This window comes from Erythrolamprus reginae, chromosome 1 (genome assembly GCF_031021105.1).
Source record: "Erythrolamprus reginae isolate rEryReg1 chromosome 1, rEryReg1.hap1, whole genome shotgun sequence".
Taxonomy (NCBI): domain Eukaryota; kingdom Metazoa; phylum Chordata; class Lepidosauria; order Squamata; family Dipsadidae; genus Erythrolamprus; species Erythrolamprus reginae.
In genome coordinates this window covers 192,261,353-192,275,883 of record NC_091950.1, presented here as the reverse complement: position 1 = coordinate 192,275,883, position 14,531 = coordinate 192,261,353, and the positions used below count along the sequence as shown (strand labels likewise).

The 14,531-nt window shown below is 39.3% G+C and overlaps 1 protein-coding gene and 1 long non-coding RNA gene across 3 annotated transcripts in view; one reads left to right on the top strand and one right to left on the bottom strand.

Moving 5' to 3' along the window:
- Positions 1-5,762: 5,762 nt before the first annotated feature.
- Positions 5,763-10,028, bottom strand: LOC139156317 (uncharacterized). The gene is made up of 2 exons (XR_011557284.1): positions 8,874-10,028; positions 5,763-8,020 (listed from the first exon to the last, which is right to left on the bottom strand). It is a non-coding gene; the product is annotated as an uncharacterized lncRNA (long non-coding RNA).
- The window catches only part of WIPF1 (WAS/WASL interacting protein family member 1), an 85,742-nt gene continuing 80,486 nt past the window's right edge, over positions 9,276-14,531 (top strand). Inside the window, exon 1 of one of the 2 annotated variants that reach the window (XM_070731777.1) lies at positions 9,276-9,722. The gene's annotated coding sequence lies outside the window, so the exon portion shown is untranslated. Of the gene's footprint in view, positions 9,723-9,766; positions 9,788-14,531 lie in introns of those variants that run through there. The other variant, XM_070731778.1, reaches the window with a different exon arrangement.

Here is a 14,531-nt window from a genome sequence, read left to right as displayed (position 1 = left end):
TCCTTTCAAATATGTTCACCTATACTTTTATATCTTTTCTTCTATTCTTTTCTTTACTTATATTATTACATATCTTTCTCTTCAATGTGTATTATGTATTGGACAAAATAACTAACTAAATAACTAACTAACTAACTAACTAACTAACTAAATAAATAAATAAATAAATAAATAAATAAAATCAGCTGAGTTCTCCTAGGAACATGCTATAGGCAAGAACAGAGAGACCCAAAGGAAAAAATTAACTAGATGATAACTAACTATAATTGATGGAATGATAACCATAGAATCACATAATCCTATGCTTTAGGCTACAATTACAATGCTTATTATTTTGATTTTCCAAAAATCCCATTTACACAAAGCTTGTAATTTCTCTCTCCAGTTGATCATCATAGATATTCGAATATTTCCACACGGTCAAATTCAGAAGGTGGGGGGAGGGGATGCAGTCTCCATTTTGCTTGTTAAATTTTCTCCGCTATGCTAACTCTCCCTGTGGCCATTCCTTCACTGTGGAATGACTAACTGCAGAGACTGGAACAGCTTTGACCTGCTAGCCTTAAAGTTGCTATAACATGATTTTCTAACATGTCCTCAGGCAAAGTTATTTGTAAACCCATGTTTAGAACATTGTGTTTTGTTATGGTATTATTGCTCCTTGAAGTGCATTATGGCTTTTCTTGATTCATTATTTTTCTATAAACCATCTCCAGGAGCTTACGTGACTGAGAGAAAGCTAATAAATTCATTAAGTAAATAAATCCGGGGTGGACTACTCAAAATAATCTTCAAATATTGTTTAATAAGTATTGATTTAAAAAAAAAAACACTACTCCAAGTATACTTGATGCTACAAATATGGTGGAACAATATCAGTGTAAATAAATGTTTTGTTATTTTTTCTTTTCTGGCCAGTTTCTGCCTTTTCATCTACCATCCTCAAAGCCAATTGGTTTCTTTGATTTTTTTGTTCTGCTGTTTTACGCTGCAGGGAAAAAATGTCAATGAAAAGTCTAACCTAACACAGTAAATCCTGTTCTGCCACTGAATACTGCTGGCGAGGAAGGAAAAAACAGAGAAGGGTTATTATGAGCAAATAATTTTAACTTAAAGCCAGTCTCAAATTGTTCTTGAGTGAACTGTGCACCTATCACAACTGCCTATTTTTAATTTGTATGTATCTATGTATGTATTTATATGTGTGTGTGCGTGTATATATATGAATATGTGTGTGTGCGTGTATCACACGTTTTTGCTGAATATTTAAAATTAAGGGAAACGAGGATAGCACTATTTCAGCCTTGTTCTGGCGTCATCAGCTAGCCATACCCTTACTGGGATTTGATCCTGGGGCTTCTGCCTTGTGTGTGTGTGTGTGTGTGTGTGTCTGTGTCTGTGTGTGTTTATTTGTTTTCGTAGATTTTCACGGGTACAGGTATGATGGTCTTGGTATATTCGGGTTTCTTCCCATGTAGGATTTGGAAATTTCTGGCGACGTTTCGACGAGGTCTCACTCGTCATCTTCAGGCTGGTGTTTCTGTCCTAGGGCGAACACTGCGAGTCCTGAGCTGCCTTCCTTCTATAAATACTGGTGGCTGGGTGTGGCTTGATGGCTCAGCAATTGCCTGCTGTGTAGAAACTTCCTGGTGAGTCAGTGGGGTAATGCCTGGGGTCGTTGATGTAGCTGAGGTATGCTGATTAGTTAATGGTTGTAGATTAGGCGTGATATCCTATATATAATAAATATATATAGATATATATTAAAAAAAATTATATATATATATGTGTGTGTGTGTGTGTGTTTTCGTAAATTTTCACGGGTATATGTATGTAGATTGTTCTGAGTTCAAAATATGCAAAATATGCAAAATATTACACAGGGCAAAACCTGAACTCAGAACAATCTACATATATATATACACACACACACACACACACACACACACACACACACATGTTTTTGCTGAATATTTAAAATTAAGGGAGACTAGGATAGCACTATTTTGGCCTTGTTCTGGCCTCATCAGCTAGCCATACCCTTACTGGGATTAGATCCTGGGGCTTCTGCCTTGTGTGTGTGTGTGTGTGTGTGTGTTTATTTGTTTTTGTAGATTTTAATGGGTATATGTATGTAGATTGTTCTGAGTTCGGGTTTTACCCCATGTAATATTTTGAGTGTCCATGCGACGTTTCTGTGAAATCACATTCACCATCACCAGGTTGAAGTTGTTAGCTTTGTGCTGCTTTGAATATAGTTATTACATATAAATATTACACGGGGTAAAACCCAAACTCAGAACAATCTACATATATATATGTATGTATGGCTAGGTAATCATAACCTCTGTAAAATAATTTTAAATGATAACAGAAGAAATAATGTTTTTCTATAGAAGAGGCCCCCTATTCAAATATTAGCCAAAATGAAACCACGGAGCGTGAACAAGAAAGGCCTATACTTAAGACAATCACAAGGATTTTCCCAATTAGCATAAGAGAATACAAATCTACAGTCCAACCACTGTTTGTTCCCCATCATCTGACAATCTGTCTTTTGTTTACTCCACCAGTGTGGATGGTCTTACGGTACGGGTATCCACAAAGGGAGCAAGTGACACCACCAAGAGGTTGTAAAGAATGAAGAGTTGATGTTCAGAGGTGGTATTCCACCGGTTCGGCCAGTTCAGACAAACTGGTAGTAGCGACCTATGGGCAGGCCCTCTGGACACCCCCACCCACCCTGGCGCTATGCCATCCTATTTAGGCACTTTTTGAAGCCATTCGCATGCACGCATGCTCACATTTGTGAACCGGTAGGGAAGGTAAGTGAACACCCCCTTCGTTGATGTTGTAAACTGCCCGGCCACCTAGGTGAGAGGGGCGGTGTAGAAATTGAATGAATTAATACTGTCACGGCAACACCGTGCAAGTGACTTAAATGACGTACCATACAACATTTAATTTTGTGGGAATGATAAAATGTGATGGAGCATATTCTACAGGAGGAGGATTCAAGTGTGACTTTTGTTGGCAAATAGCTTCAACCTTGCTCTGGATTTCCTAGACGTGTGTCACTGGAATTTGGGCTTCTGACTTAAACTTGTTTTGCCTGAATCTTTGCACAATAGTAAAATTTATAGCTGCTATAAAGAATTCTACGTGTGACTTCCTGCATTTGTAATTGCCGATACAGGACAACTCCCATAAAATGAGTCCCTCCCTTAACTGCCTTCAGTGGAGAGCTAAAACTAAACAATTGAAAACTCAGTTGGCAGAACTGGCAATGTGAACTCTGGTTATATTATCTAGTTGCCATAAAGAACTCTGAACTAAGCCTGATCCCTCTGCTTGTAGCTGCGTGGGGCAGGTCATACATAAAACTGCTTAAGGTATGTCCAATGTTCCTCCTTTAAAGACCTGCTCTAACACACACACACACACACACACCAGGGTTCAAATTAGACTTGGGGTTGAGATTTTCTCAGAGGCACATCCCATTTTCTCAGCAACTGGACACAACTGGGGTTTGCCCCAGCTACGCTCTTTATATAAAGCTATGTTTGTTTGATGACACAAACACTGGTTGTTGAGTGTTTGAAGGCGCTTTTTGCTTAGCAAAGCAGGATATAAATAATTTAAGAATATCAAATGCAAGCAAAATAAAATAAAACAAAGATGGTCATTCTCCCCCCCCCCCTTTCCCCTGATTAAGTGATGTGAAGTACAAAGGAGAGATGTGTTATATAAATCTGCAACTGTTGGACTTGGCAGGAAATAATGAGGATCAACTTCCTCCGTAAACGGCTAGCTCTTAGCAATTTCAGGGAGCAGCTGGACAAAGCACATTGCCACCATTTATTATATTTTTTTCCCCTCCTGGCAAAGATCTTGGGCCTTTAGCAGCTGAGAAGGGCGGGGTAGCAGGTGTATCCAAACTCCAAAACTGAAACTTCCCCGGGCTGCATCATTTCCATACCAGGAAAGTTACAGCTGCTAAATATCTACCTCCCTTGCAGCTGTTAAAGGAACAAGAAAAGGTTTTATCTCTTTATCTTTCCCCTTGCATAGCAAAAAAAAAAAAAAAAAAGAATAATGAAGGTTCACTCTCTAGTTTTAAAGCCATCATTTTTTTTTACACCAAGATTCTTTTGTTTGTTAAAAAAGAGCCCTGGATTAAGAGTTTGCTACTATTGTGTCCCATTTAAACAAATTCTCGCAGCCAACCCACACTCAGTAAAAGACCTTGGAATACTAATATCAAACGACCTAAGTGCTAAAGCCCACTGCAACAATATCGCCAAAAAGGCTTCCAGAGTTGTTAACCTGATCCTACGTAGCTTCTGCTCTGGCAATCTCACACTACTGACTAGAGCCTACAAAACCTATGCCAGACCCATTCTCGAATACAGCTCATCTGCCTGGAACCCACACCACATCTCAGACATCAACACTCTCGAAAACGTCCAAAGATATTTCACCAGAAGAGCCCTTCACTCCTCCACTCGAAACAGAATACCCTACGAAAATAGACTATCTATCCTGGGTCTTGAAAGCTTAGAACTGCGGCGCCTAAAACACGATTTAAGTATTGCCCACAAGATCATATGCTGCAATGTCCTTCCGGTCAACGACTACTTCAGCTTCAACCGCAACAACACAAGAGCACACAACAGATTCAAACTTAATATTAACCGCTCCAAACTTGACTGTAAAAAATATGACTTTAACAATCGAGTTGTCCAAGCGTGGAACTCATTACCTGACTCAATGGTGTCAACTCCCAACCCCCAACATTTCTCCCTTAGACTATCCACAATTGACCTCTCCAGGTTCCTAAGAGGCCAGTAAAGGGCGTATATAAGTGCACTGATGTGCCTATCGTCCCCTGTCCAATTGTCTTTCCTTATCTCATATATCATATATATTCTCTTCTTATCTCTCTCTCTCTCTCTATATATATATATATATATATATATATATATTATATATATATATATATATATCATATACTGTATATTCTCTCCTTATCTCTTATATCATATATATTCTCTCCCTCCCATCTACTTCTTTTTTGCTTTCTATCTTTATATATGTCTATTCTCTTCCATATGTATTGTATATTGGACAAAGAATTTTAAAAAAAATGTAACCCTCGCCCCCAAAATGAGAACAGGATGGAGGCAGAGTGATATGTGGTCAATTTAAGAACGTGGGCATCTTTGAATAGTTAACAGATAGTTCAAGGGGCTAGTCTTGAAATGTTAGCCCTGATTTTCCTCCCCAGTACCATACTAAACACAGAAACAGGTCCATAAAACAAAAGAAAATAAGGAACAAAAATTTGCATGTGCTTTCTGTCATTTTTATAGGGAAATGTGTAAATGTTGTTAATATTCTATAACCAGGAAGTAATAAGAAACACAGAGTCAGCAAGGAAGTTTGGGCTATGACCATCAACTTTAAGAGGCTGAGTTCTATATTTATAGCAGCTGTATATGTTTTTGCATAAAGGCATTTATTTAGTCATTTTATGAATATTAAGTGAATGGTTCTCAAAGACAAGATCTATGCTTGAAGTGTTTATTACAGGGGCATAAGGTACAAAGTGTAACTTTTATTTTAAAAAACAAACCAACTAAATGAAGTTTTCACCTCTGCATTAGCCAAATTCAGTTGTTAGAAGTGTTTCCAGCACAAAATGGAAGTATATTTTGTGGGGGGGGGGGGGGAATGATAGGCTGAAGAAACTCAAAATAACCTTGCCTTGACAATGTTTATTGTAATAAGGAACAGAAAAACTTCAACAGGTTTTCAAGATTGATACTAGCCTTTAGATATAGACCGGGTCAAGAAAGGCACCAATAGGATTTCTGAAATTCTATATTAGTGTTGTAGGATACAGTAACTGAATTTTGAAAACTTTTCCAAGTCTCCTGTCTCTCATCTCATACTAAATAAAATCAAGGTGATATGATTGAGTTTCTTCCTCAGGACAGTTTAATTTTTTCTGCAATACATCAGTGAACTGTTGATTCATATTTTTTTATTTTTAAATTCCTTTTAGAAAGCAAAAAGCTCTTTTCATACCAAATACCGATGGTTCAGTGGTAGGGTGTTCTCGGTTCGGCCCAGTTCTACAAACTGATAGTGGTGGGAGACTCCACCCACCCACCCGGGATGCTTCTGCGCATGTGCAGAAGTGTTGTGGGCGCACACATGAACCGGTAGCAAACTAATTTAGAACCCACTACTGCCATGGTTTCTTCAAATAGCCCAGTGTTCTTGATTTGTAAAAACCTGACTTAAACACCACCAGCTGGGTTAAAGCAATTCTAACCAATAAAATATGTGGTTGACTAGGATGTGATTCAGTGTGCCACACAAGCATGGTTTTTGAAACAGCTGCATTTCCAAACTCCCTTCCTATTTAGTGTGATGCTTTTTTTATAGCAAATTCTCTAATCAGCAATCTTTTGTGCTACTATTTTGAGCATTAGAAGGGAGTAGTCCAGTATAGAAACATTCTAGTTTGTGAACCACAATTTATGGCAAGGGTACCATCTCTCTTAGCAATTCTGGATGTGTCCTCCTTTAAGGATCCCTGCAAATTACAAAAGCCCACCAAATGCCTATTGAGCAATCCTATAAATTGTATATCAATTGAAGTTTAAACCTAAATGTGATTGCACATTACCAGTATACTGTGTTTGGAAGCTAGCTTCACACACACTGAGATGTGGTCTTTTGTGTGCCATTTCAAGTGCAGCTCTTACTTTTTTTTAAGATTGTGCCTTGTGTGTGAATCAAACCAGTTATGCATGTTTTTTCTGTTTCTGATTAGTGTTTACTCATAGTAATTGACAAATTCCTGAAGTATTTTATTGGAAAGAATTCAGAAATGGTTTGTCCTTGCTGGCTTCAAAGACCACAGAGTTCATGGTTTTCCACCTTTTAGCCTTTAATCACTACATCAAACTGGCTCTGAAACCATGATTAAACATTCAGTAAAGGATTAAAAACAAGCATGGATGGACCTCACCAATACTGCCTACTCCAGGTCAAGTCATTTATTTTTTTGGTTTGCAATGGGTTTTGTTGAGGGAAGCTGCTTGAAAAAACCAACTGGACAACTTTGTATTATTTGTTTGCATTTTAAAGATGGCACCAAGTCTGGTTTGGGTTATCACAAATCCCATGTATCCCATGAAAGAGTAGTAGATGCTTGGAACAAACTTCCAGCAGACGTGGTTGGTAAATCCACAGTAACTGAATTTAAACATGCCTGGGATAAACATATATCCATCCTAAGATAAAATAAAGGAAATAGTATAAGGGCAGACTAGATGGACCATGAGGTCTTTTTCTGCTGACAATCTTCTATGTTTCTATGTATCACAAACTGCAGCAAAGATCAAACAAAATCCACAAATCCATCACCCAAGGAAAAACACACATCCCCTTTTTTATGTTGTACAAGTATTCCTCGACTTATGACCACAATTGGGCCCAGAATTCATGTTGCAAAGTGAGAAACCTGTTAAGTGAGCTTTGCCTCATTTTACAACTTTTCCATGCCTCATTTGTTAAGTGAATCACTGCAATTACTAAGCGAGTAACCGGGTTGTAAAAGGGACTTTGCCCCACCAACTTTGCTTGTCAGAACATGGCAAAAAATGAACACACGAACACTGGGATAATATCACAACCGTTATAAAACCCTAACCAGTTGCCAAGCATCTGAATTTTGATCCCACGATCATGGGGAACGCTGGAAAGATCACAACTGTGAATAAACAGTCATAAGTCACTTTTTTCAATGCTGTTGCAACTTCGGTCATTAAATGAACTGTTGTAAATCCAGGAGGACCTGTATTAGTAAACCTTTTTTTTCTGAGGCCTGTTTGGAAACATCACTTAACTCCTTATATCCAAAGCCATGGTTTCTTCTTGCTACTGATGTGCTTCCCAAAGCGAGGGCTGTGACTTGTTGCTTGTATCCTTAAGATATTTGTAATATCTATTTGTGGTTAGAGAAAAAAGGAAAAAACCGTGGTTAAAATAAGATCAGAAAAACATTTATTTGACAAAACTATTGCCTGGTATTAGAATCTATCATTAATATTAAGATATAGAATGTTTTGTATAATTTAAGATGTGTATTCTTTTTCAAAACTGGCGTATGCAAATATTTTAATAGAGTTATAATAGAATGTTACCATAGTTGGAACTGTTTTTTCTATAGGATATGCTGCAAATACGTACGTCCAAACAATGTGTTTTTTCTTTGTTGTTTTTTTATTTTTATTTTTCTTTTATATGTAGTTGTATTGATTTATGTATTGTATATACTGTATATATATATATATGTCACATGTTTTTTTGCTGAATTTGAAAATTAAGGGAGACTAGGATAGATCTATTTCGGCCTTATTTTGGCCTCATCAGCTAGCCATACCCACTGGGACTTGAACCTCCAACCTTTGCCTTGTAAGGCAGAGAATTATCCTCTAGGCTACAGTATCTAATCCCTTCAGCTTTGCACCAGGGAAGGGTTACATATTTTTGTGTCGAATCACCCTGGTGTATTGAAGGAACATCACAGCTCCTTATTTGCCTCTCCGCCCAACCCAGGGCCATTTCCAAGGCAGTTAATTTTATTGATAGCCGACAATTCTGTCTGTATGTGTCACATGCTTTTTTGCTGAATTTGAATATATATATAAATTTATTAATATATATATTTATATATATATTATATATATTATATATAAATATATATATATATATTTTATAATAAAAATAAGTTTATTAATATTGACTGTTTCCTGAATGCTTATTTGACCCCCTATGACAATCAATAAGTTTTGTACCTCATGATTCTTGACAAATGTATCTTTTCTTTCATGTACACTGAGAGCACCAAAGACAAATTCCTTGTGTGTCCAACCACACTTGGCCAATAAAGAATTCTATTTTCCACCCGGCTTGGCTCTCCAGAGAGGCAGCCGGCTCTGGCAAAAAACGACAGGCCGCATTTCCAGCTGCAGCAGCCACGGGGCAGAAGGGCAAGAGTGAGGGCAAGCGCTTGGGGTGAGGAGAGCGTCCCTCGCCCATAGTGGGCCTGCTGCTCCTTGAGACGGGAAGGAAGGGGAAGGCGACGTGGCTGGAAATCAAACCCGCGTAAATGGGAAAGCGAAGGGGGAGAGCGAGAGCAAGCGAGAGTCCCGAGGCAAACTCAGAAGGAGCCCATCCTTCCTTTTTCCTGGTAGAGAAGAGATGCTTTGGCAAAGTCCGCGCACAACTCCCCGCCCCTCCGGCCGAAAGGTCCCGGCTGCAACGCGGGCGTCGCTTCCTCCCGTTTCCCCCCCTTTTGGGAAGTCGGGAGCCTGGGAGGCAGCCCCGCGCAAAACCGCCGCCAGGGGAAGAGTGAAGTGGACGGCTCCCTTGCCCGGCCTCTCCCCGCCCCTTCCCTTTTTTCCCCTGGGTTGACCCCAAGCGCAGGGCCGGCGAGTAGGAAGGCAGGCTCGGAAGGGGCTCCCGAAAGGTGGGGCCGGCGGTCTCTCGCCTTCCCTTCGCCCTGGGCCGAAAAGGGTTAACCACAGGCAGCTGACAACCTCGGCCCTGCAGGCTTGGCCATAAACATCTGGGGGAGAGCCCTCGGCCGTGTGGGCAGGCTCTGAATGGCTCCAGACGGAAGGCAAGAGCGCGGAGAAGTTTAGGTTGGTATTTCTCTCTCTCTCTGTTGTGCAAGCAGCAGTAGCAAATAAGCAGTAACTCAGCGGTGGTGAGTTTGTCTTTTCAAAACTTAGCGATCTGTTGTATCTGGATGGCTGCTGTTGCTTCTCTCCTCCTTTTCGCTTGCAGCAGAGAGATCTTTGGAGATCCACTCTTGTGCGCCCAGTTCTCTCTCTCCCCTCCCCTCTGCTCGGTTTCAGTCTCAAGACTCTGGCCGATCTCCACCTATGCGCTCCCCTTGGACTCCCAGCGAGCCTCGATTTCCCCTCTGGAGTCTTCCCGGAAGCGCTTGTAAGCAGCCCCTGCTGGTGGAGAAAGTCTAGCTGGATATATTTATATGATTTCGTTTATTTTGCAAAGTGAGCCTCGCTCTTTCGTTATTTGTCAGAGGCGCCCGGACTTTCGCTCTAGAAGTTCGCTGCTTGGCTTTAAACGCGGTGTGTGTGTGTGTGTGTGTGTTGGATTTTGTTGCTGCTCTCAATCCACAGTTTGTTTGGGATTGATTGAACTAGCAAAGCAATAGAGGATCGGAGACGTGCAGCCAGGTTGACAGCTTCATTTTTGCTCGTTTTATTATTTAGACCAGTGTTTCCCAAACTTGGCAACTTAAAGATATTTGGACTTCAACTCCCAGAATTCCCCAGCCAGCGAATGCTGGCTGGGGAATTCTGGGAGTTGAAGTCCACATATCTCCAAGTTGCCAAGGTTGGTAAACACTGATTTAGACAATTGTCATCCAGAGTTTGTAAGATTTCTTTTCTGATGTCATCTCCACTCTTAAAGAAATCAGCGAAGTTTTGTTAGGTTGGCTGGAAAAGAATAAGGAGGAGGAATGCTAGATGGGAAATGCCAACTGGTGTAGCTCACAATGCACCTTGGATACCACTTTTAGTGGACTTTTGCTGGACCTTTTGTTTCATAAATAGATATTTTGTGGGGGCTCCTGGGTGAATGAGCCATTGCAACTTTGAACTCCACAAACCTCAAATGCAAGCACAGGAAATGCCTTGAAATGAAAAGCAGAGTTCTGTAAGGTTTCCAGTTGTCAAGATCAAGTTGTCCTGCATTTATTTGTGAGTTTCTTGAGGTTTGGCTTATATCTGCTAGCCTTTTGGAAGTATCTGGGATCTGTTGCTGCTTTTAAAAGGTCCTCTTGATCTTTAAGTCTGCAGCAGACTTTAATGAGAAATACCTGTGGCTGCTCCACACTTACCATCTTTTGTATAATACTATAGTAATAACTGATTTTCATTAATCAAGCAATCACTAATAGAAGCAAAGATTTTTATTGTTATTTTAAATCTCTTTGTTTCAATCTGATGTCATCCTGGGGGTTTTTTTCCAGACCAATTCTAAAAACCAAATTTCTTATGGCTAAGCAGATGCTATTTTACCCCACCTTTATTATTAAATAATTTCAGGCAGCAAACATACCTGATATTCCTTCCTCCTCCTATTTTCCCCATAACAACCCTGTGAGGTGGGTTGGACTGAGAGAGAATGACTGACCCAAGGTCACCCAGTCTACTTTCATGCCTAAACTGGGACTAGAACTCACAGTCTCCTGATTCCTAGCCTGGTGTTTAACAGGATGCAACAATCAAGCTATGATACTAACTAACTAAAGGATTGTGGTTTAGATGTTTACCTATTTCAGGTTTAATCCTTGGCATCCCTAGATCCTGTAGGACCAAAAGAAGCTGTGAAACGTCAGAGGGTTGTTGGGTATCAATTACATGGTATGTTAAGTTAGATCTGTTTTAAACACATTTTCTAAATAAGCCACAAGAAGCTTCACACAAGTCCTAAGCTTCCTTCCTCTGGCTTTTGTTGCTACAACTGTGAAGGAAGAAAAAAATTGAGAAGCTAAGTGCTCATCTTAAATTGTGCCATAAATTCGTTTTGGAAACAAAGGCACCTCTGCCAACTCTAGAAACCACAAGGGAATTTTGTCCTGCCTAAATAGCTGACATTGACTTTTCCCTGCTGGGCCCACAACTTCTTCTAAGTTAAGGTTCTAACTCTTATTTGGGTTTAGAGTAATGTAGACACTTGCCCAAAGGATGCAGATGAACCATGGTACAAGACAGTTTCCTGTTGAGGCCGTTTCATGTGGCCATTACGTTCACAACCCACTTCTGCAGTTTTTCTAACTTGACAGTGCTTGGGATGTGCTCTGAAATGCAGGCACCAGGAAAGCTATTGCAACTGTTGCAATGTTTGTTCCTTTCTGCTGTTTTAACCAATCAGTACAACTGTGTTTCTAGTGGTCTGCAATGCTGTACTGCTTGTTCTTGAGGTAGAGAGAGTCTGTGTTGAAACTATAGGGATGTTGGCAGGAGGGAGGGGGAAACAGTGAGCCTCAGAGAGTTAAACACTGGTACAGCAAAGCATTCAAAGTTTAAAGTTACCATACCACTAAAAAGGTGAATTATAACTGTTTTTCACACTTAACATCGGTTGCAGCATCTTCATGATCAAAATTTGAGCCCTTCACAACTGGCGTGTATTTGTGACCATTGTATTACCTCAGGATCGTGTGATCAACCATTTGTAATCTACTGGCTTCCAATATGCAAAGTGAGCAGGGCCATACAATTCACTTAACAACTGTAGTGATATGTTTAACAACTGTGGTATAAAGGTCATAAAATGGGGCCAAGTGCCTTTCTTAGCAGTGAAAACTTTAACCTCAATTGTGGCCATCGGTCGAAGACTACCTGTGTACTACTAAAACTTCCATTGTGTTTGTCTATTTGTACCCTCACTTTAGCCCAATTAGTCTATTATACAACAGCAATCTTTGAATCAAGGAACCTAAAATTCAGTAACTTAAAAGAATGCATAAGAAAACCCCCAGGGCCTGTTACTCCTGTAGAATCAGAATTTCTACAATGTTCAATCCAGTTTTATTTGCAAAGTTGTGCATGTGGCAGCATTTCTGCAATCACATTATGATTTCCAACACTTCCTGCTGATTTCCCAGAAGCCAAGTCCATCGGGAAGCCAGCAGGAAGTTGGAAATATGCTCCCCACTGCTTTTTTGCCTTCCTATAGTCATTCTGTCTATCTTTTTAAGTAAATATTGAGTTGCCTATTAAAGTTCATTTACCACTACATTTTTTTCCCTATTTGTAATACATTCATTTTCTTTAGATGACCATGGGACTATCAGCGCTGAGGTAAAATAAATATGGTCAGCCTAAAATTTATTATTCATTTTGATCACATCAAATTTACACTCAAAAGAAGATTCAATGGGTCATAAGATTGTCTAGTATGACGTAAAGAAAAACCAGAGGAGTTGTGGTAAAAATGGAATCAGGATAATGTATTTAGCATCAAGAAACTGCTTGGTTTCAACAAGTCATATTCCTATTTCCTCTTTAGCTGTTCTTGGTTATCTTTTTCCTTTTTCGCTCTTCCTTCAGTGCTGTTCCTTCTGGTTCTTGTAACTATGTACTGGCAATGCACGATTTTCTTGTTTCTTATACTGATTTTTTTTCTTCTATTGAGCTATTATTGTGACTCCAGTGGATTGTAGTCCAAAGAAAGTATGAATAGTGTGAATTGCATTCATACTGGAAATTTTGTGTGATTCAGACATTCTTCTTATCTATTAGAATCTATAGCTATTTTTTTTCTATACCCAAATAATGGATTTTTCAGCCATTACTTGATGATACCCCAGATTTTCTGCAATTCTTTTCATTGAGTAAGGGAAGCAACTGGCTGGTGACCATGCACCAATTTTCAAGCTTCTTGGTTTAAATCTCCTGATTGTTATCAAATCTCCTTGGTTTGATCTTGGTTTCTTGCATTATTTTTTCCCTGGGGAACTTCTCGAGCTGGGGGAAGAGAATGCAAATTATTTTGAAGAGACCAAACTCAGCCCTGTGTTGTCACTGCTTTATCAAAGCCATTTTTTTTGCTGTGGCTGCATTCTATAATCCACAATTCTGAACTGGAAAAAAATCCCTAACTCCTCTGTTGGAGAACAAAATTCACACAATATATCAGCCATAATGTTTGGTTTGGTTTTTGTTTCCATCTTGTGATTTATTCAGTAGTGCTAGATTTAGCAACCGTGCCTTGAAAAATGATGGATCAATGTGATGAGTAATGCCAGCCTAAGAATTTGTCATCTCAGTGGTGACTACATTGTCATCTTAGTATGTATGAACTGAAATGATCATATCTGGGTGTTGATGAAGTTACTATGCCTTGCATCTCAAAGTGTACAACTCTTTGCTTTGCACTTGAGGTTATAATTTTAAATCCCATTCTTGGGAATAACTCTACTGAGCCCAGTGGATATGCTGCCCTTTGAGAATTCCCATTGACCAAAACAATTCTCACCAAGTTGTTCTTCCTAGGTGAACTTTTCTTCAAATTCCAAATTCTATAGGGCCCAATCACTATTTTTCAGGTTGCGATTGTTGGAGATGATTGACTTTGCAGGCTGGGGAAAATTGTACTAAAGTTATTTTAACTTTAATCTCCAAAAGTAATTTTTAAACAAGAACAATATTCAGATATTCAGCAATATTGTAGATGATTAAAAACTGTGAATCCTGGTGCATTTTCTCCCATTAAAATGGTTGAGTTTATATATGTTATCCGGTTACGATGCTTAACTATGGTTTGTTGAATAAGACATAGTTGCTTGGTACTCTGAGCATAATCCATTTTTTTCAAATCATGGGGCTGTTTTACATCTAGTAAACTCTGTTATGATTTAGTGCATAAACCCAACCATAGTCACAGTTTTAAAGATTTATTTTTTCAAATTT